Genomic DNA, 21546 nt, shown 5'->3' with positions numbered 1-21546 from the left:
AGAGCAATTATTTATTAATTTTATTTATTTATTTGTAACTGTTGTGGATTGCAGTAATTTTAAGTAATGGTTTTAATAGCCTAGCCTGACTAAATGGACAATATTTTCAAAGCAAAGTCCAAAAACCTGGAATAGAATAGAATAGAATAGTGTTTATTGTCACATATTCTCAATGAGTATACTGAAATGTTTATACGTCACCAATTACAGCATTAATTTAGACACAAAAGTACCTAGGCACAGCTTCTTTAAGTTACATGATCTTTAGACAATAGAGAAATAAAATGTCCAGCATTACAGAAATAAAAGTTCAGAGGAGCAGACCGTGCTGGCACCTAGCTTCCAATCCACTCTGGGCCCTGGCTCCACTCCATGCCAGCAACATGCCACACCAGGAGCCCGCTGCGGGAGGCTGGAGGGTTGCCATATCACACAAGGAGGCTCCTACAGGAGAAGGCTGTAGAGGAGACTGCATCGGGAGCAACGGATACAATAAATGATATTAGTGGATGTGCAGGTAAAACTTTGATGGATGTGGAAGGCTCCTTTAGGGCCTTGGATAGAGGTGAGGGAGGAGGTGTGGGCACAGGTTTTACAGTTCCTGCGGTGGCAGGGGAAAGTGCCAGGATGTGAGGGTGGGTCGTAGGGGGGGCGTGGACCTGACCAGGTAGTCACGGAGGGAACGGTCTTTGCGGAAGGCAGAAAGGGGTGGGGAGGGAAATATATCCCTGGTGGTGGGGTCTTTTTGGAGGTGGCGGAAATGTCGGCGGATGATTTGGTTTATGCGGAAGTTTGTAGGGTGGAAGGTGAGCACCAGGGGCGTTCTGTCCTTGTTATGGTTGGAGGGGTGGGGTCTGAAGTGCGGGATGTGGACGAGATGCGTTGGAGGGCATCTTTAACCACATGGGAAGGGAAATTGCGGTCTCTAAAGAAGGAGGCCATCTGGTGTGTTCTATGGTGGAACTGGTCCTCCTGGGAGCAGATACGGCGGAGGCGGAGGAATTGGGAATACGGGATGGCATTTTTGCAAGAGATAAGGTGGGAAGAGGTGTAGTCCAGGTAGATGTGGGAGTCGGTGGGTTTGTAAAAAAATGTCAGTGTCAAGTCGGTCGTCACTAATGGAGATAGAGAGGTCCAGGAAGGGGAGGGAGGTGTCAGAGATCGTCCAGGTAAATTTAAGATCAGGGTGGAATGTGTTGAAGTTGATGAATTGCTCAACCTCCTCGCGGGAGCACGAGGTGGCGCCAATGCAGTCATCAATGTAGCGGAGGAAGAGGTGGGGAGTGGTGCCGGTGTAATTACGGAAGATCAACTGTTCTACGTAGCCAAAAAAGAGACAGGCATAGCTGGGGCCCATACATGTGCCCATGGCTACCCCTTTGGTCTGGAGGAAGTGGGAGGATTCAAAGGAGAAATTGTTAAGGGTGAGGACCAGTTCGGCCAAACGAATGAGAGTGTCGGTGGAAGGGTACTGTTGGGGGCGTCTGGAGAGGAAAAAACGGTGGGCTTGGAGGCCCTGGTCATGGCGGATGGAGGTGTAGAGGGATTGGATATCCATGGTGAAAATGAGGCATTGGGGACCAGGGAAACGGAGGTCTTGGAGGAGGTGGAGGGCGTGGGTGGTGTCTCGAACGTATGTGGGGAGTTCCTGGACTAGGGGGAATAGGACAGTGTCGAGGTAGGTAGAGATGAGTTCAGTGGGGTAGGAGCATGCTGAGACAATGGGTCAGCCAGAGTGGTCAGGCTTGTGGATCTTGGGAAGGAGGTAGAACCGGGCAGTGCGGGGTTCCCGGACTATGAGGTTGGAAGCTGTGAGTGGGAGATCTCCTGAGGTGATGAGGTTCTGTATGGTCTGGGAGATGATGGTTTGGTGATGGGGGTTGGGGTCATGGTCGAGGGGACAGTAGGAAGAGGTGTCCTCGAGTTGGCGTTTGGCTTCAGCGGTGTAGAGGTCAGTGCGCCAGACTACCACTGCGCCCCCTTTATCCGCTGCCTTAATGGTGAGGTTGGGATTAGAGCAGAGGGATTGGATGGCTGTGCATTGTGAGGGTGAGAGGTTGGAGTGGGGGAGGGGGGTCGACAGGTTGAGGCGGTTAATGTCCCGGCAGCAGTTGGAAATGAAGAGTTCGAGGGCAGGTAATAGGCCAGCGCGGGGTGTCCAGGTGGATGCAGTGTGTTGGAGGTGGGCGAAGGGGTCCTCGGAAGGTGGGCGGGAGTCCTGATTGTGAAAGTAAGCTCGGAGGTGGAGGCGACGGAAGAAGTGTTCGACGTCACGGCATGTATTAAATTCATTGATGCGTGGACGGAGGGGGATGAAGGTGAGTCCTTTGCTGAGGACTGATCGTTCGTCCTCAGTGAGTGGGAGGTCTGGAGGGATGGTGAAAACTCGGCAGGGCTGGGAGCTGGGATCTGGTGTGGGTGTGGAGCTGGGAGTGGGGTCGGAGCCAGTACCTGGAGTGGGTGTGATGGTGGGAGGAATGAGGGTGGAGGCATGAGCAGGGGTAGTGTTCCCCTCAGGGTTCTGGGGGGGTGGGGATAGTGTCAGTGGGGTCTGTGGGGGGCGTGTCAGCAGAATGCAGGTGAGTGGCGCTGGTGAGGTCGGAAATGGTGGCAGACACGGCAGTAGGGGTGGCGGAAGTCACTGAGCGTGTGGCATCGGCAATGATGAGAGGGCCGGAAGTGGCTGTGGGAGTGGCCATGATGGGAGCAGAAGTGACATCATCAATCAGCGTGGGGGTGGTAGCTGCATCAGCCGCATGGCTAATGGCATTTCCGAGACCAGGGGAATCTTCTGGAATGTTTGAGGAGTGCTGGTTATGGAGGTGGGTGGATAAAAGTTTGTTGTACTTACAGTTTTTGATGTTTGAGATGGAATTGAAATACTGTTTGTTGAGAGTATGAATTCTCCTGAGGATGTAGTACAGAGTGGGTCCTTTGCAATTCTGAGAGAGTGTGGCCCTCAGCTGAGGCAGGGAAGACTGTAGAGAGGTTAGGTACCGGCGCATTGCTGCAAGCGTGGAGCGGAGGATCTTGAAGGAGAACTGTTGCTTGTGTTTTTGAATCTGTAGTCTGTACTGTTTGTCCTGTTCGGGTCTGAACTCTGCTGGTTTAAAGGTGGACGGAGTCTGTATGGGATGAGTTGGTTACGGAGGCATGCACTGAGGAATCAAATGTGGCTGTGGTACCGAGTTTGTTTCACGACATGGTTGAAGAGCTTCAGGGCAGAGGAAATGACCTGGGAGTTGCAGTGGGAGAGGGACTCCCTGAGATTCTTGTAGAGAGAGGAGGAAAACTTCTTCAAGGCAGGCATCCTTGCAAGAGGATTCGCAGTAGGGTTAAAATCAACGAGGTAAAAGCAATGACTGCAGATGCTGGAAACCAGATTCTGGACGCAGCAGTCATTGTTTTTACCTACCTGCTACAAGAAGCCGCTGTGCCAGAGGCCAGGAATCACTTGTGGGAGGCTGGGAGTCAAAGAGGGGGAAAAAAGGAGGACAAGACAAAAAAAAGCACTAAGAGGAAGAAAAGAAGAAAAAAGCCGGGCAGAGCGGACAAGCTCCGGCTGGAGCGTCCTCAGTCGCCGCCAACATTAGTCGTGCGGTATGGATGAGTCCATACCTCAAAAGTGAAATTGTCCATTTCAGGCAAATAAAAAAAAGGCATGTTATCTAAATATTGCAAGGTTTCAGAGATCTGAGATACAATTCTCGAATGAGATGTGTTTCTTCATTTCAACATGTATATCAAGTAAAGAACTTTCTCGTCGTTCTTCATATCAAGATGGAGCAGTTTCTGTTGACAAACTGTGAATGACTTTGGAAAGATCTACTAGGTGTCTGGGTTTACTGTAATGTGTTTATTTATGTAGTTTTAAGGCAGTTACTTTACTTCTAAGGTAAATGGTACGAATAGGGTTTTAGTAGAACTACAACTTGGAATTTTCTAACTTGGTGAATTCTTCAATTCAGGAAGGATTTGTTTTGGGTAATGCATCACTTTCAGATGATTGTGTTGTAAAGTAAGATGGTATACAGTAAAAATAATGAGTGAAGTTGGTGTGTCAGGTTGAACTTTTGCTCGAGCTTCTTCTCATGCAGTTTTATGCTGATCTATATACAAGACTCAAATACAACTTCATAACTGAAGGAAATCTGTGAGAATCACTCCCACATCCTTGAACAAACTGCAAGAAAAAGCATAATGTCACACAGGTATTTCTCTCCTTCACCTTTAGCCTTTGACCTATTCAAGGGGCAGCTCAGTGGTTAGCACTGCTGCCTCGCAGCACCAGAGTACCAGCTTTGATTCCAGTCTCGGATGACTGTCTGTGTGGAATTTGCACATTCTCCCTGTGTCTGCGGGGGTTTCCTCCGGGTGCTCCGGTTTTCTCCCACAGTCAAAGATGTGCAGGTTAGGTGAGTTGGCCTTGCTAAATTGTCCATAGTGTTAGTTGCATTAGTCAGAGGGAAATGGGTCTGGGTGGGTTACTCTTCAGAGAGTCAGTGTAGACTGGTTGGGCTGAAGAGCCTGTTTCCACACTGTAGGGAATCTAATCTAATCTATTCCTTTGAACATTTGACCTTTTGGACTATTCAGTAACCTTGCAACTCTCCACATCCATTCACTGACCCCCTTTGAACAATATGACCTCCTCTGATTTCCCTCCAACTCTCCCAAATTGGCCAGACATTTTCATCAATTCCCACCTCCCAACCTTCAACGTTCCCCATCATCCCCCATACTCTCTCCACACAAAACCATCTGACTTCCATGATCCCCCAATATTGACACCTCCGTAACTTGATTTTTCACCCCACCATCCTCGCACTGTGCTACCTTATCCTGTGACATTAATAAACCAATGTATTTGTGAGAAAGATATTTGCAAGAATGGTTTCAGTAATGAGGACAGCTTGAAGTTGGGACTGTCAATCTTGGCGGCTGAAAGGAGATTCAAAATCATGAGGGGGATGGATTGAATAAATAGGAAGATGATGTTTCCACCTATAGAAGAGAAAAGTACAAAGAGGGCATGGATTTCAAGCGATGTGCAAATGAAGTAATGGTAATGTGAGAAAAATATTTCTGGAATATATCCTGAAAACGTAGCAGCAATAAATGCTGGCCAGCCAGCGATACCCACATCCCACAAATGATTTTTTTTTAAAAAAGCAGTTTCAATTGAGGCATTCAAAAAGGCATTAGATTATTATTTGGATAGAAATGGTGTGCAGGGATATAAGGAAAAGGCAGGAGGTCAGCACTAAATAATAGAATCTTGGGCCGAATGACCTCCTTCAGCATCGTAATGGTTCTGTGATACTGGGAAAATAAAATGGAAACTCTGGACAGTAAACAAGCCATCCTAGAACAGTGGCAACATTCTGTCTTTAGATCACAATTGAATAAATTTCCTATTATACTCCACAACTGGTGTTCAATTCCACTGATATTTTATTAGCATCAAATACCAAGTCAGAAGCGTAATAACAGGTGGCTAGTACCATACCACCTTTTTGATACCACTGCTGAAAACCAATTTTTTGGCATCGTGTTGACCAGGAAAAAGCACCCTCGAACTTGGGATTTTCATTTCCAGGTGGCAGCTTTAATGAGGAATGTGGTAGGCAACCTGGGAAACAGCACAGACACTGCTGGTTACAGGGGTAGGAAAGCAGAAGGCCAACCTGAGTGTCTTAGCACTTTGTAGAATATATGAAAAGAAAGAAAAGAACCCTCATCCTTGCATACTCCCCATGGCATATTCATGACACCTGTGCCACCACATGCCCTCCATCCAACCCCATGGTCACTATTCTATGCTCTATAACCATAACACCTTTAAATCCTCTTTGTTAATCCATGTCTTCAACCCACCCAATGCCCTATTATAGCCCTAATGCCAATGTAGTGCCAACTCGGTCAGTATTCATTTTGGGCAGAGCTCAGGACTCAAGCTGTGATGAGATAAAATTACCTGTTGAAGAATTAACTGTAGTAAAAAAAAAAGCTGATAAACCTACACTTGCTATATTTAACTTACTCTACTCTCTTACAAAAACGAGCATTTGAATTGATAGTCTCACTTCAAAGAGTCTATAACCACTTGGAGTTGACAATTACATTGAAATGAGAGGCAGCCAACTGTGATAATGATAGGTTGTTAAATCAGTTATGCGTGCTGAGTCTTTACTAATTTTGTGATGAAAGCCCTCAGGGCTATTTCAAAAGTTTTTCTTTTAATATATTCATTTACAGATGTCAGCTATATTCTTAAAACTCAGCAATCCATGGGAAATAGGTAAACCACTGTGTTCTTAGGAAGTGAATTCCAAGATTTTGACTAGCAATAGTGAAGGTATATCATTTTAGTTCCAAGTCAAGATGGTGTGCAACTTGGTGGAAAACCTCCAGCTGGTGGTGATCATATGCTTCTGCTACCCATTCCCCCTCAGGCACAGGTTCGAAGATGCCTGCTGAAAGATGCTGGATGAGTTTCTGCAGGGAATCTTGCAGATGGTATAAGCTACCACTGTGCATGGAGGTGGAAGGAGTAGAAGGTGGTGGATGGGGGTCAATAAAACAGATGCAGGCAATACTGGAGAAACTTAGCAGATCTGGAAGCATCTGTGGAGAGCAAAATAGACTTAGAGTTGTGAGTCTGGAACGATTCCTCTTCAGAACTGTTCAATCAGGCCTAGAAAGCTCTGGCTGCTACAGTGCGTAAATGCTGATGTTTTTGAAGTTGTGTGACATCATGTTGAATTCTTTATGGCTTCTGACAATGGGGATACCTGAGAGTTCTGCAAACAATCACCAGTTTTTTTATATATTCTACAATGCCCCTGTATGAGTGTGATTCTTATCCTGCATCTCCCATGTTAGAACAGGACTCCAGAACTTTCAATTTGCTGTTTCAGAGCCAGTGATATTTGATGGCATGCAGTCTGTCTATCTTTCATTTGCTTTAGTGTTTTAAATACCACCTTTCCCTGCACTGGGGTCCATTATTGCCACAAGAATTTTGCACAGCACCATGAGACAATTTGAATAAAAATAAGTTTAAAAGGCATCCCCAGACTGGTCACCCTCTGAAAGAAAACTAAATTCACGTTTCAGATAGAATCTTTTGCCAAAATCAAAATATTTGATTTTTCCCATCAGAAGTTCACGAATTTGGCAAATGCTTCCCAATTTTCTGTTTAATTTCTAAACTTTTGGAGTGTAGTGTGGGGTACTTTCGAATTTTTTGCCAGGTTGCATTTCGTTACAACTAAATGGCTTTATTAAATGTCACGGAATATTATTTTCCACCTTGCACTAGATATGGTCCCTTAGGCTTTACATCTTTAACATGATACAACACAGTGATTTTATTATCATTTAGTTAATTTCTGGCTACCTCTACAATGTTACATAATGATAATCAAACTCAAAGCCTGTACAATGCTTACTGCATTGTTCTTGCAAGCTGATTCAGGACCTTCATTAAATTAGAATGCATACTGAAAAACGTTTACATCTCCTGTCATCCAGCACAGAGAATCTCAAAGTGAGGGATCTAACAACAAGATAATGTGAGAGATCTTCAAGCACCTTTTTTAAACAATGCAAACTTCTTGAGTCAATACAATAATTATAACTTTAGTTCTCATGTTATATGATATCTGATGCAGTAATTGCAGGGTAATTTTGATGCTGTATTGCAGTGTCTCAGCACTACAGATTTATTGTTGGTTAAAGTTGTAGTCATAGAGTCATACAGCACGGAAACAGACCCTTCGGTAAACAGATCCTTGCCAACCATAATCCCAAACTAAACTAGTCCCACCTGCCTGCACTTGGTCCATATTCCTGCAAACACTTCTTATTCATGTACTTATCCAAATGTCTTTTAAATGTTGCGTCTGTACCTGCAATACCACTTCCTCAGGAAGTTCATTCCACATATGAACCACTCTTGTGTGTTTTAAAAAAAAGTTGCCCCTACTGTCTTTTTAAAATCTTTTTCCTCTCACTTTAAAAATATGCCCCCACTCGAGGTAAATGGCAGGTGTCTTTTGCCTAAGCTATACCCCTCTGATTTTAAAACCTCTATAAGGTCACCCATCAACCACCTATGCTCCAGTGAAAAAAGTCCCAGCTTCTCCTTTTATAATTCAAACTCTCCATTCCTGGCAACATCCTGCTAAATCTCATCTGAACCCTCCAGCTTAATAATATCCTTCCTGTAACAGGGCGACCAGCACCAGACACAGCACTCCAGAAGAAGCCTCATCAAAGTCCTTTATAACCACCTATACACGAAGGTCTGAACAATGAAGGAAGTGTGCTAAACACCTTCTTAACCACCATGTCCAAATGTAACATAAACTTCAAAGAATGATGTACCTGAACCCCCAAGTGTCTCGGTTTGACAACACTATCCAAGGCCCTACTTTTAATTGAATAATTTCTGCTCTTGTTTGTTTTACCAAAATGTAATGTCTTGCATTTGACCTGGAGCGTCGGAGGCTGAGGGGTGACCTTATAGAGGTTTACAAAATTATGAGGAGCATGAATAGGGTAAATAGGCAAAGTCTTTTCCCTGGTGTCGGGGAGTCCAGAACTAGAGGGCATCGGTTTAGGGTGAGAGGGGAAAGAAATAAAAGAGACCTAAGGGGCAACTTTTTCACGCAGAGGGTGGTACGAGTATGGAATGAGCTGCCAGAGGTAGTGGTGGAGGCTGGTACAACTGCAACATTTAGAAGGCATTTGGATGGGTATATGAATAGGAAGGGTTTGGAAGGATATCGGCTGGGTGCTGGCAGGTGGGACTAGATTGGCATGATTGGGATATCTGGTTGGCATGGACGGGTTGGACCGAAGGGTCTGTTTCCATGCCGTACATCTGACTCTAAATTAAAGTCCATCTTCCACTCTTCAGGCTATTGAAGCAATTCATCAAGATCTCTTTTTAATCTTAGATCACCACCTCCAAAGGAGCAGCGCTCTGAAAGCTACTGCTTCCGAATAAACCTGTTGGACCATAACCTGCTGTTGTGTAATTTTTAACTTTGTCCACCCCAGTTCAACACCAGTTCCTCCAAATCATGGCCACTAATTTTGATGTCATCTGCAAACTTACTAACCATGCCTTCTGTGTTCTCATCTAAATCATTTATATAAATGAAAACAAAAGAGGACCAGCACTGATCCTTCTGGAATACTGCTGATAACAGGCCTCCAGTCTAAAAAACAACTCTCTACCATCACTCTCTGCCTTTTGCCTTAAAGCCAATTTTGTATCCAATTGGCAAACTCACCCAGTGATCTAACTTTACTAAGTAGTCTACCATGCGGAACTTTCTCAAAAGCTTTACTACAGTTCAAGTAAACAATGTCTACCACTCTGACCTCATCAATCTTCTTGGTTACTTCCTCAAAAAACTCACTCAAGTTTGTGAGACATCATTTCCTTCACACAAAACCATGGTGACTATGCCTAATCATTCCTTACCCCTCTTAATGTGTATTAATCCTATCTTTCAGAGTCACCTCCAACAACTTACCCACCACCAAATTCAGACTCTCCAGTCTATAGTTTCCATTCTGCTTCTTACATCCATTCTTTGATGCATAATATGGGCCACTCTCCATTCATCTGGCACCTCACCCTGTAGTTATAGATTATGCAAATATTTCTAACTTTATTGCTGGAACAGCACAGCAGGTCAGGCAGCATCCAGGGAACAGGAGATTCGACGTTTCGGGCACAGGCCCTTCTTCGGGCCTGTGCCTGAAACGTCGAATCTCCTGTTCCCTGGATGCTGCCTGACCTGCTGTGCTGTTCCAGCAATAAAGTTTCAACTTTGATCTCCAGCATCTGCAGACCTCACTTTCTCCATGCAAATATTTCTGCAAGGGGTCCTGCAATGTCCTCCCTAACTTCCCACAATGTCTTGGGATATACTAGATCAGATCCCAGAGATTTATCCACCTTGTATATTTTCTAAGACCTCCAGCACTTCCTCTTCTGTAATGTGAGCTGTTTTCAGAAGATCAATATTTATTTTCCTGAGTTCTCCAGCTTCATTCTCCATCGCAAAAACTGATGTGAAATATTCATTTAATGTCTGTCCCAACTCCTAAGATTCAATAAAAAAAAACACCCAGTTGTCTACATCTAAAGTATGATTCATTTTTATTCTGGACTGCATCCAGAAAATTGCATCCCTAACAACTGGTCAGTCTGTACAAGTCAGTGCAACAGGTAAAATATAGAGCCTGTGTGTGTACATCTCCAGCAATTCCATTACAAGTTGATAACATCACATTTTTAATTTTTCAAGTGTATTGACAATGCCGCAGAATATCTGGTTTGGTTCCCAGTTGGTGCCGAGTCAGCTGCTCATAGTTGAGGCAGCAATAGCAGCTTAGCAACAATTGACCTTGGCTCCTGCACAAAGGAGGGATAAAATCAACCAATACTTTCCACTCCTGATTTCTGTCTCTTCACCACTGTAGGAAAGAACATGTGAGTACATGTTTGGCTGAGAAAACAGGCTTGGGCTTGGTTGAAAAGTTAAGAGAGGAAAGGAGAGCGTTGTTAAAATTTGTTGCACTCGAGTAATGTTGACATCACAGCATTGACATTGTTCCATACTTGTGTTTATTTCTTCAAAGAATCCACTTAACTGTATTAAGTTGAATATAGCTGAGAAAAAAAAACACATTTTATTGAAGTTTTTCACCCTGCAGGCATCAGGAAGAGTGCCAGTATAAAGGAAACATTGTATACTGAATGTGAAAAAAATGCCAATTGGTTGACGAGACATTATCATGGAGAATGAACGAGTTAGATGATGACTGATAGTTAACTGCAAGCTTTGTTTAAATTTAAACCGGGAGGTTTTTGTATAATTCATTCAGGAGATATGGTTGAGCTGGTATTAATTGTGCATCCCTAATTGCCCTGGAGAAGGTGAAGGTGAACTGCTGTCGTCCATTTAGTGTAAGTAAACCTTATCAGGATGGGAGTTCCAGGATTTTGACCTGGTGACAGTAAATAATTGGTTGGTGAGTGACTCTGATCAAGGAATTGCCCTGAGATATGTTCAGCTGAAATAGCCCAACGTGTGTACAGTGTTTTTTTTTTAAAATGTGTATTAATCTGTGCAGGCTTCCAGTACATACAAATGTGCCATGCTGCAAGCTAAACTGAAAATCTTAGACTGGTTATTAGTGTAATTCTTAGCACATTTAGGATTATTAGAGAAGCTAATTTTTATTTAAATGGAGAAAGTCTGTAGAAAGCTGCAGCACTGGGCATTTGGATGCGTTCTACATAAATCACAAAGGCTGATATACACGTTTTGTCAGTAATAAGGACCTTTATTTTAAATGGATTGGAGTATAAAAATTGGGAAGTCCTACTAAAAGTATACAAAGCAATAATGAGACGACACGTAGAATAATGTGAACAGCTTTGGCCTCCTTATCTAAGGAAAGATAAATTGTGATTGGACACAGTCCAGAGAACGTTGACTAGGTTGATGCTAAGCATGAAGAGATTTTCTATTATGGGGAACAGGCAGGTAAATTGAGTTGAGGATTATCAGATCAGCCATGACCTCATTGAATAGTGGAGTATACTCGATGGGCCAAATGGCCTACTTCTCCTCCTGTGTCTTATTTAATATATGTGTGATAGGATACCTTTTTTGGCTAGATAGTAGTATCTTGTTAGTGGCAAGCACAAGTTGTGTTGCTGCTACATAGTATTAGTTTGACCTGCACAAATTGGTGAGCTACCAGAGGTAGAATCTGTACTCTTTCGGACTGAAGATATCTTCAGTCTTTTGATTGTTTATGAGTTTGTGTGATCTAATCAGGGTTGCCTTTATCTTAGTACCTGAATGTGCTGTCAAAAATCACTCCTAGCAGTTCTGACAGGGCAACATTTCCTCAATATCATTCTGAAGTGTCAGCCTAGATTATATACTTGTAACTGGAATGGGTCTTGAACCCTTGTGTCTTAATCAGGGAAAAGATGTCGCTTGAACCATGATGCCTCATAGTTATGATTTAATGTAAATAACACCAAATATTTTTTGTAGTCTCTATAGTCAAAAATCTCAAAACAGACTGCCTAATGTGGCCTAGAACTTTCTTACCTCCTCCTTCCCATATTTCTCAATTGGCATTCCGAACTTAAATACTTCTTGGCGTGACCTGTGCTGAGACAGAGTTGAAAAATACAGCTCAACCAAATTTATGTATGTGATTGATCTAGGCTGATAATGGATGAGACTGATAAGACTGAAGGATGTCAGACTGCTGCAGACACTGAAATGCCTCTCATGCTCAGTGCCGCCTGTTGCTGAATTTTCCTTTTGAACCAGCTGCAGTTTGAGAAAGTCTCCGATAAAGCAGGAATTCTGATGGTTTACTGTATCTGTTTTGGATCCTTAGTTTCTGAGAAGCATTGAACATTAACTAGAAATGGTATTGGGCTCAGTCCTGTAGCAGACCCATTTTGAACTCAACTTAAATGTGTCCTTTGTTCTAAATAAACCTTTGTTCTAAAATTTTCTGAACTAATTCATTGTTAATTGAAAACTGAGTGGGACAGCTGTTTCTCTCAAAATTTTTTTTTAAGAGCACAGACATCAGGCCATCTGCAATGAAAGATACCAGCACTGCACCATTCATATTTGGCACTTCAACCTCTCTTTATTTCATTAAATATTTTAGATGACAATATACACAGAATACAGGTGTGTTTTTGAATTGATACACTGATTAATTTTTTGGCTTTAGTATCACCTATAGGTTAGCCTTTCACCCCTGTGGTGCTAATTTTATCTTTTATTGCAACATTTAAAAGGCATCTGAATCGGTATTGGAATAGGGAGGGTTTGGAGGGCTGAGGTGTGACATTCTAGAGGTTTACAAAATTATGAGGGGCAGGGATAAGATAAATAGACAAAGTCTTTTCCCTGGGGTCGGGGAGTCCAGAACTAGAGGGCATAAGTTTAGGGTGAGAGGGGAAAGATATAAAAGAGACCTACAGGGCAAATGTTTCACACAGAGGGTGGTACGAATATGGAATGAGCGCCAAAGGAAGTGGTGGAGGCTGGTACAATTGCAACATTTAAGAGGCATTTGGATGGTATATGAATAGGAAGGGTTTGAAGGGATATGGGCTGGGTGCTGGCAGGTGGGACTAGATTGTGTTGGGATATCTGGTCGGCATGGATGGGTTGGACCAAAGGGTCTGTTTCCATGCTGTACATCTGTGACCTGCAAAACACTAACTGGAAAACTGACTGCAGAATGGATCTTCAATTGCATGTTGGACCATGGCTCAATATAATTTGATAGGAAAGTTGGAGATTTGGAGGGGTTTGAGTTCTCTGATTTTAACTTTCTATTAATAAGGGTTACACTTATAACCTTGCCTTCTTCTCCAAGTCACAAATACAGCTATCACTTAAAGCCACTGACTTGAACTGTGTCCAAATGGCATGGAACCATTCTTCTAGCTGTTCTGGAGCAAGCCAGGAAATGGCTATATCTTTCACAATGAGGACAGTGTATGTGCAGTCTTTTATAGTTAAAATGTCAGTTATCCATTCAGTGATCTGTAAGAACTGTTAAGGGCTGAAGGTCTTGAATCAAGTTTATGCTACCTTGAAAGAACATTTTTTTTTCAGAGACCAACAGCCTGCTCTGTATTAACCAACCTTAATCTTTCATAGCGTAGGTTTATTTTCAGTGCTTGGCAGATCCCCTAGCTCATATAAGACAGCAGTTTTTCCCCTCTTGTGTGCAATGTCTAATAAGAATACTCTGCATGTTTTTTTAGAAAGTGCAACCCAGGCAGAAATCTAGAAATTAAACAGACAAAAAGATGAAAGAAGTTCAAGGTTCATCTAATTTGCTTCTCCCATCCGGCTAGTTGTATCATGCAGTAATAATGGAGTTGTTGACTAGACTGTTTCATTTATCCTGAAACCGTTCTTTTACTTTTGCATCCCACCCCCACTCCCACTGCGTAGTCTTGTTTTCACATCATCCATCTTCAAATGAGAGGTTAAATGGAAAAAGGGCATGAACTACATTTTGAGGCAGCTCCTTGCTGAGAAGGTACAAACACCGTTAAATGTGAATGAGTAATTTTCATCAGAAAGCAATGCCTTCTGCATCAATCATGCAGTGCATTTAAAATAAGCCCTTAAAAAGCATTCAACTAATGAAAATAATAGATAAGCAGTCTATTAATGCAGAATGCTTATTGCTTTCATAATATTTCACTTTTGAAGGTGTACTTTTGATTTGTTTTAATAGTGCTGTATCTAAATCTGAAGGTTGTAAGTTGAATTACCTAATTGGTCGAGCCAGCTACATGGATAGTTGTGGACCGGATGCTCTGCAAATTGGTGATTTTTTTTTTGTTGTTGTTCATTAAAGTGATATAGGCAATGCCAGATTTTCCTAAATTCTGTGTGTCCTAAAGGAAATGGTGATGAACTACCGTCCTTGGAGTGTAAGACCACCCATTGAGCTATGTTAAAAATAAATTTGTATCCAGATATTCTGGCTGGATTAAGATTTGTTGCTCAACTCTGGTTTTCTCTCTAGGCTATTTCTGAGGGCAGTTAAGAGTCAGCATCTAGGATAGAAATTTTCCTTCCCTAAAAGATATGACTGAACCAGCTTTTTTTTATGACGTTGACATGGTTGACATTGAATCTAGATTTTCATTGAATTCAAATTTCATCATCTTCCATGGTACGTTTGAACCCCTTCCATCAGAACATTCATATTGGACTATAGCTACTAGTACATTACCTTACCATTACATGCACGCACACACAAACCTATGGGGTGAATTTGCATTTGCAGTTTTGTATTTGCTGATCCATTCTATTTTGTTCAAAAAGCACACTATCAGTAGACAGTCAGTCAATGTGGTATTTTATAAATTCCTATTTTGGAAATAAAACCAGTCTGACTCCAGTTTGAGATACAGAGTCGAAACATGGCCTGGCTCCTAAAATGCATTATCTGACCTGAGGTGTCACCTTTATTCTGATAAAACCTGAAGTTATTTTGGTCGGTGACTTGAAAAAAGTTCTGGGATTTACATATTAATCAATTGAAATCTACACCTCCATTCTGACTGATTCAAGACTTAATAGCCATCCAGTTATGTTCAATACATTTGCATAAGTTGTATAATCCTTTGATAGTTTACTTATAAATTCTGTGTCCGATGTATCCGCTCTCACTAGCTGCCTGAGGAAGGAGCGGGGGCTCTGAAAGCTTGTGGTTTCAAATAAATCTGGTATCGGGTGATTTTTGATTTTGTCCACTCCAGTCCAACACCAGTACCTCCACATAATGATTTTTAAAGGTTAAGCGTGGCTTCCTTGTCTATGTTCTTTCTTAGTTCTAATGATGGGTCACTGGACCTGAAATGTTGCCTCTGCTTTCTGTCTATAGATGTTGCCAGACCTGCCAAGGTTCTCTAGCAATTTCTGTTCTTTTTTTTCAGGTTTCCACCATTTGCTGTGGTTTTACTTTGGTGAATACATTGATTGACTGTTGTCACGTGTCGTGTTAATTTGTGTGCTATTATAAGCAGATCGTACCAAGCAAAGTGCAACAGAGTAGCAGGACAGAGTGTTACAGCCACAGAGAAGATGCAGAGAGAGAGAGAGAGAGACCAGACTTAACATTTGAGAGGTCTGTTCAAAAGTCTGATGACAAGTAGGAAGAAGCTATTTTTAATCTGTTCAGATATATATTCAAACTTTTATATCTTCTGCCCAAAGGAAGAGGGTGGAACAGAGTATAACTCAGTGAGAAGGGTCTTTGATTACATTGGTTGCTTTCTCGAGGCAGCAGGAAGTTTACACAGAGTCACTGGATGGAAGCTTGGTTTGTGTGATGGAGTGAGTTATGTTCACTACTCTCTGTAGTCTATCGAGGTCTTGGGAAAAGCAGTTGTCATACCTTGCTGTGAAGCATCTGGATAGGATGCTTTCTATATGGTGTATCTGTAAAAAATTGGTATAAATCCTTTTGGACATGCTGAATTTCCTTAACCTTCTGAGGAAGTAGAGGCATTGTAATCCTTTCTTGAGCATTATGTTGATTTGGATGGACCAGGACAGATTGTTGGTGGTCATCACTCCCAGTACCTTATCGCTGTCAAACATCTCTACCTCAGCACAATTGATACAGATGGGACATGTCCTTCACTCCTCTTTCTGAAGTCAATGATCAGCTCCTTCACCTTGATGACATTGATGGAGAGATTGTTGGCTTTACGCTATGCCGCTAAGCACTCAATCTCTATCCTGGATTCTGTCTCGTTGTTTGAGATCTGACCTACGACGGTGATGTAGTCAGCAAATTTATAAAATTAATTAGGCAGCAGACCCCTACACCCCTTGCTTTGCCCGAGGATGTTGAGTGTTCATTCAGTGAGCTGAGAAACCCTTGATTGGTAAGGCAGAGTCAGGTATAGCATGAATGAGCAGTGTCTCTGTAAGCCAGAGCATGTAGTAGTCTCTCAATTCCCTTTGGAAGGTGTGTCTAGCTTTACATTCGTCCATTTTGTTCCCAATGACCTAGACATTGGCCAGAAATATGCTGAAGTTATAGTCTCGCCTGAGGTCCAGCATATTTCCCACATTTTCTGGGTAGATGGCTGTTCGAAGTCGGCCCCGGGCAATAGTGAGGGAAGTCTACTGCCTGGTAGATGTAAGCATGTGCTCATGATGGGGATCTGAGCACCAATTCCGGCCTTGAGCATTCTGGGGGTCTTGTGGCCAGTTTGGTCAAGCCTCCTCGATGTCCAGTCACTATGGGGTCAAGTCTTGTTCCTTTGCTGGTCGGACCTCCGTTCTGGGCTTCCATAAGGAGATCTGGCCTGTAGGAAGCAGGTTGGCCCTTCGTTTTCCTGGGCTTGCAGTTCCAGCATCGCTAGTCGAATCTTGTCCGTCATTATAATCTTTCAACCTAAAAGTAGATTGAAGAGAGCATTGTTAGTAATTCTGATAACTTGTCTATTACAAGTTCTAAGTCTATCTCTGCTTTTGCTGTGTTTCCCAGGACCCAGCACAATTGTGAACTGGAACGAATCGACCTTAAGTCAAAGATTCCTGAATGTGTGCCCACTTCTATTTGCCACCTCTGCATTTGCAGCTCTGTTTGCTGCTTCCTCCTGTTGCCGCTGCTGCTGCTCCTTTTCTTCATTCTGTTCCCTGTGAAGAGAAAAAAAATGGGTGGCACGATGGCTCAGTGTTTAGCACTGCTGCCTCACACACCAGGGATCCGGATTCGATTCCAGCCTCTGGCAACTGTCTGTATGGAGTTTGCACATTCTCCCCGCGTCTATGTAGGTTTCCTCTGGGTGCTCCAGTTTTCTCCCACAATCCAAAGTTGTGCAGCTTAGGTAAATTGGCCATGCTAAATTGCCATTGAGTTCAGAGATGTGTAGGTCAGGTGCATTAGTCAGGAGTAAATATAGGATAATAGGATAGGGGAATGGTTCTGGGTGGGTTACTCTTCAGAGGATCAGCATGGAGTTTGTGGACTAAAGGGCCTGTTTCTACACTGTAAGGATTCTATGAAAAAATAATAAAAGGATTCTTCAAATATCGCTGGAAAAGGTAATTTGAAAATGAGAATAAGTTGAGGAAATGATGTTGGCAATACGTCTTGGGGTGAAAATCATTTCAGTGTCTTAACTGCATCATTTTATTCCAATCTGCATCTCTTCCACCTGTACCTCTTTCTGACCAGAATTGTAACAGAATGAATTGTGGTCTGACTCTCAAGGCATAATGAGCACTCAGCACTCTGTGATGCCTCCATATTTTTAGGTGCAAATAGGATGGTAGTGAGATTCAGATCAGCAGCATTTTGCTTTTTGAAGATGGGAAGGAAGACTTTCTAGCCAACATTCATCTTTCCACCTAAGCCACCCATAGCAAGAGATTGACTGATCATTCATCTGTGTTCTGTGTCTGTCATGGCTGGCACAGAATGGCGGCAATGTTTGCCTGAATGGCAGTCAATGCTATCTTGAAGTTATTCATTGTGGGAAGTGGGAATACTATCCAACTGCATGATAAGGCTCTTTGTAAATGCAAATAATTCTCTATTCAGTTATTTCAGTGACACATTTATGAATCAGTACAATGGTTGACCAGCTTACAATATTTTCTAGCTTGAGATTGGCAACCAGATTTCCATCACTACTGTATTAAAAGTTAATCTATGCTGCGGAAAAGCTGGCTGTGACCACAGGCATTTTGCCCTGTGGACACTGTCACATAGTCTACCTTTGATCTTGTTTGCCGTTGTGAATGATCTGCTTTGTGGTAAGGCATGTTTGTTTTAAAAAAAAGCAAAACAGCAATGTTCAGTGCGAAAGAAAATAGCATGTCAGCAGATAGGAATGCAATGGTTATCAACTGCAGTCTCTTTGAATGATTAACCAGTCAACCCGAGCTCTGTGGCTTAATGAGTCAAGTGCACGATTACATGGAAGTTGGGATGAGTTTTCCTAACTGCTCTCTGGGGAAGAATTAAAAAGCAACTTGGACGCATTTTTCCCACCACTGTGGGTGAAAGGTTTGCTATATGAAATGGAAGATGATATCAGGAGTATGCAATTTAGAAGATGTTAACAATTACTGTAAGCTTTGCAAAAACTTATATTCCATGCAGATATCAAGAATTGGCACATTTGTGTTAAACCTTCTAATAACTTGCACCCATCCCACAATAAATTGCACAATTTTTATCTTTAGATGTCCTAAATTTCATCTTTCAAAAAGGGTTGCTAGAACACTTGCCTTCCTAAGGTTGGAGTTATTGGTCTCTGTGTCTTTTTGATTCCAGTGCACAATATTTTCATTGTTCAAACTATGCGGTCTAGAAATTCTTGTTAACCAGCATTACTTACTTCTCCTAAACAAGACAATCTTCACAGTCATCAGTAATTTTAGACAAAGCTGTGAAGGCAGGCACTGTTGCAATGATCAGTGTTGTGATGACCTCCTGCTTATGAACTTGAGCTAAGGCTATCTGAAATATATCATTTCCTATGTTCACAAAAGAATGCTCAAAGTTAGTTGTGTGCAAATAAAAGGGAAAAAAAACCTGTTCTTAAAGAGAGTGAATCTGTTAGTTAGGTACTATTTTGACTGAATTTTTACCTTGGACTTTGTTCCTTGTGGGTTCAGTCTGCTTGAACTATTTGATTTTATGGAATATTCAATGGTATGCAATTCTGATTGTGTAAGTGATAGAATTAATGTTATTGCGGCGCAGTAATACATCATGTTCAGAAGCCGCAGTACAAAGTGAAACAGAATCTTTTGAAGAGTCATACAAGACTCAAAATGTTAACTTTTTTTTCCTCCACAGGTGCTGCAAGATTGGCTGAGTTCCTCCAACATTCTGTTTGTTTCAGATTTTCAACATTTGCTGTACTTTGCTATTCCTTTCATTAAATATTGGGAAGTCAAAAGCCACTAGTTAGCAACTCCAAACCTTTCTGAGTAACTGTCTGAAATTAAACCAGAACCATATACAACCTTGCTGCTATCCTTGATCCTATGAAAAGATTTCACACATACATTCATGTCGTCATGAAGGCCGCCTGTTTGCACATCTAAAACAATGCACAACTTTATCCCTGTCCCAGATCATCTGCTGAAAACTCCATTCATGCCTTTTATATCACTAGACTTGAGGTTACCATGAAGATCCTGCCTCCTCAACCTTGCCCTTCACTGAGGCATGGACACTCTCAGGCTAAATTCACCACCAGTCATCTTGCCCTAATGAGAGAGCAGCCGTATGGTTTTCTGTAAACTTTACCTATCTCTAGATTTGACTATTCTAATGTACTCATTGCTGATCTTCCACATCTTACTCTCTGTAAACTTGACGTCATCCAAAACTCTACTATCTGTGCCCTAACTTGCACTATTCCATTCACCTATGCCTGCTGACTCACATTGGCTTCTGGTCAAGTCACGACTTAATTTTAAATTTGCTTTACATCTCCAAGTCCTTGCTTTTCCTTTTCTCAGTAATCTCCTCCAGCCACACAGTTCTCTTAGGTATCTATATTCATCTAATTCTAGCCTCTTGACCATCCCAATTTTAATCACTTCATTATTGATGACTACACTCTAAGATCAGGAATACTCTTCTTAAATGTGTGTACCTCTCTCACACTTTTCTCCTCAGAGGCACTACTTAAAACCTACTGTGATGAAGGTGTTAGTCATCTGACCTAATATCTCCTTATCCAGTTTAGTGTCCTATTTTTGCTTTATTTTGCTCCTGTGAAGTATCTTGGGACATTTTATTATCTAAGTATAGGTTGTTGTTTCATTACCATGTAATATCAGCTGATAGCACAATGAAGAAGTTGAAAATTTACAAGAGTGAAGCATTTAGAGGTCATTGACTTTAATCAGGCATGTACCAGGTGGGCAAAGGGGCGAGTGTCTCTGCTGTAGAATTCTATACAACTACGGTTTTTTATTTATTTGGGACATGGGCATTGCTGGCGAGGCCAACATTTATTGCCCATCTCTGATTGCCTGGAGGGCAGTTGAGAGTCAGTCATGTCTGGGGGCCTGGGATCACATGTTGACCAGACCAGATAAGGACTGTAATTTCCTTCTCTAAAGCATATTAGTGAACCAGATGGGATTTTCCTGAAAATCAAGCAATGTTTTCACGGTCATTAGCCCCAATTCCAGATTTTTATTTCAAATTCCACCATCTGTCATGGCAGGATTCAAACCTGGATTTCCAAATTGATAATTTAGTGATAATGCCACTAGACCATCATCTCACACAGACAGACACACACACACTGTTAATATTTTTTTGATGAATTAGATTACTTTTTGATGAATTAGATTACTTTACAGTGTGGAAACAGGCCCTTCGGCCCAACAAGTCCACACCGACCCGCCGAAGCGTAACCCACCCATACCCCTACATTTACCCCTTACCTAACACTACGGGCAATTTAGCATGGCCAATTCACCTGACCTACACATCTTTGGACTGTGGGAGGAAACCGGAGCACCCGGAGGAAACCCACGCAGACACGGGGAGAACGTGCAAACTCCACACAGTCAGTCGCCTGAGGCGGGAATTGAACCTGGGTCTCTGGCGCTGCGAGGCAGCAGTGCTAACCACTGTGCCACCGTGCCGCCCATAGTGTTATATCTTAAGCTGTTGTAACCATTTCCAAATGTAACAATATAGTGGAACCAGAATTATGCAAGTTGTAATGTTTAACTTTAAACCAGAACAACTATGGTGTGTATGATGGGGGTATCGGGGCAGGGGGATGCTGCTACCTAATAGCACTGCACTCTGACAGTTGTGAAGCCTTACAGTATTAACTGGTGGAGTCATTTGAAGGGTGAGGTGGAATAAACATCATGTGGAAATTATCTCTAAGCTAAATGTGCAGATAATTCTGGAATGATTTTACATACAAAAGCTAAA

The 21546-nt window shown here is 42.3% G+C and overlaps 1 protein-coding gene across 5 annotated transcripts in view; it reads left to right on the top strand.

The window, feature by feature from the left end:
- Window positions 1–21546, top strand: part of rbks (ribokinase) — a 161815-nt gene that overhangs the window by 115834 nt on the left and 24435 nt on the right. The window lies entirely within an intron of this gene.

The sequence above is a fragment of the Chiloscyllium plagiosum genome, unplaced genomic scaffold (assembly GCF_037043375.1).
Source record: "Chiloscyllium plagiosum isolate Xiang-an unplaced genomic scaffold, Cpla_swu_hap1 HiC_scaffold_3, whole genome shotgun sequence".
In the NCBI taxonomy this organism is placed as follows: Eukaryota; Metazoa; Chordata; class Chondrichthyes; order Orectolobiformes; family Hemiscylliidae; genus Chiloscyllium; species Chiloscyllium plagiosum.
The sequence above is the reverse complement of the archived record's forward strand: the minus strand, read 5'-3'. Positions and strand labels throughout refer to the sequence as shown.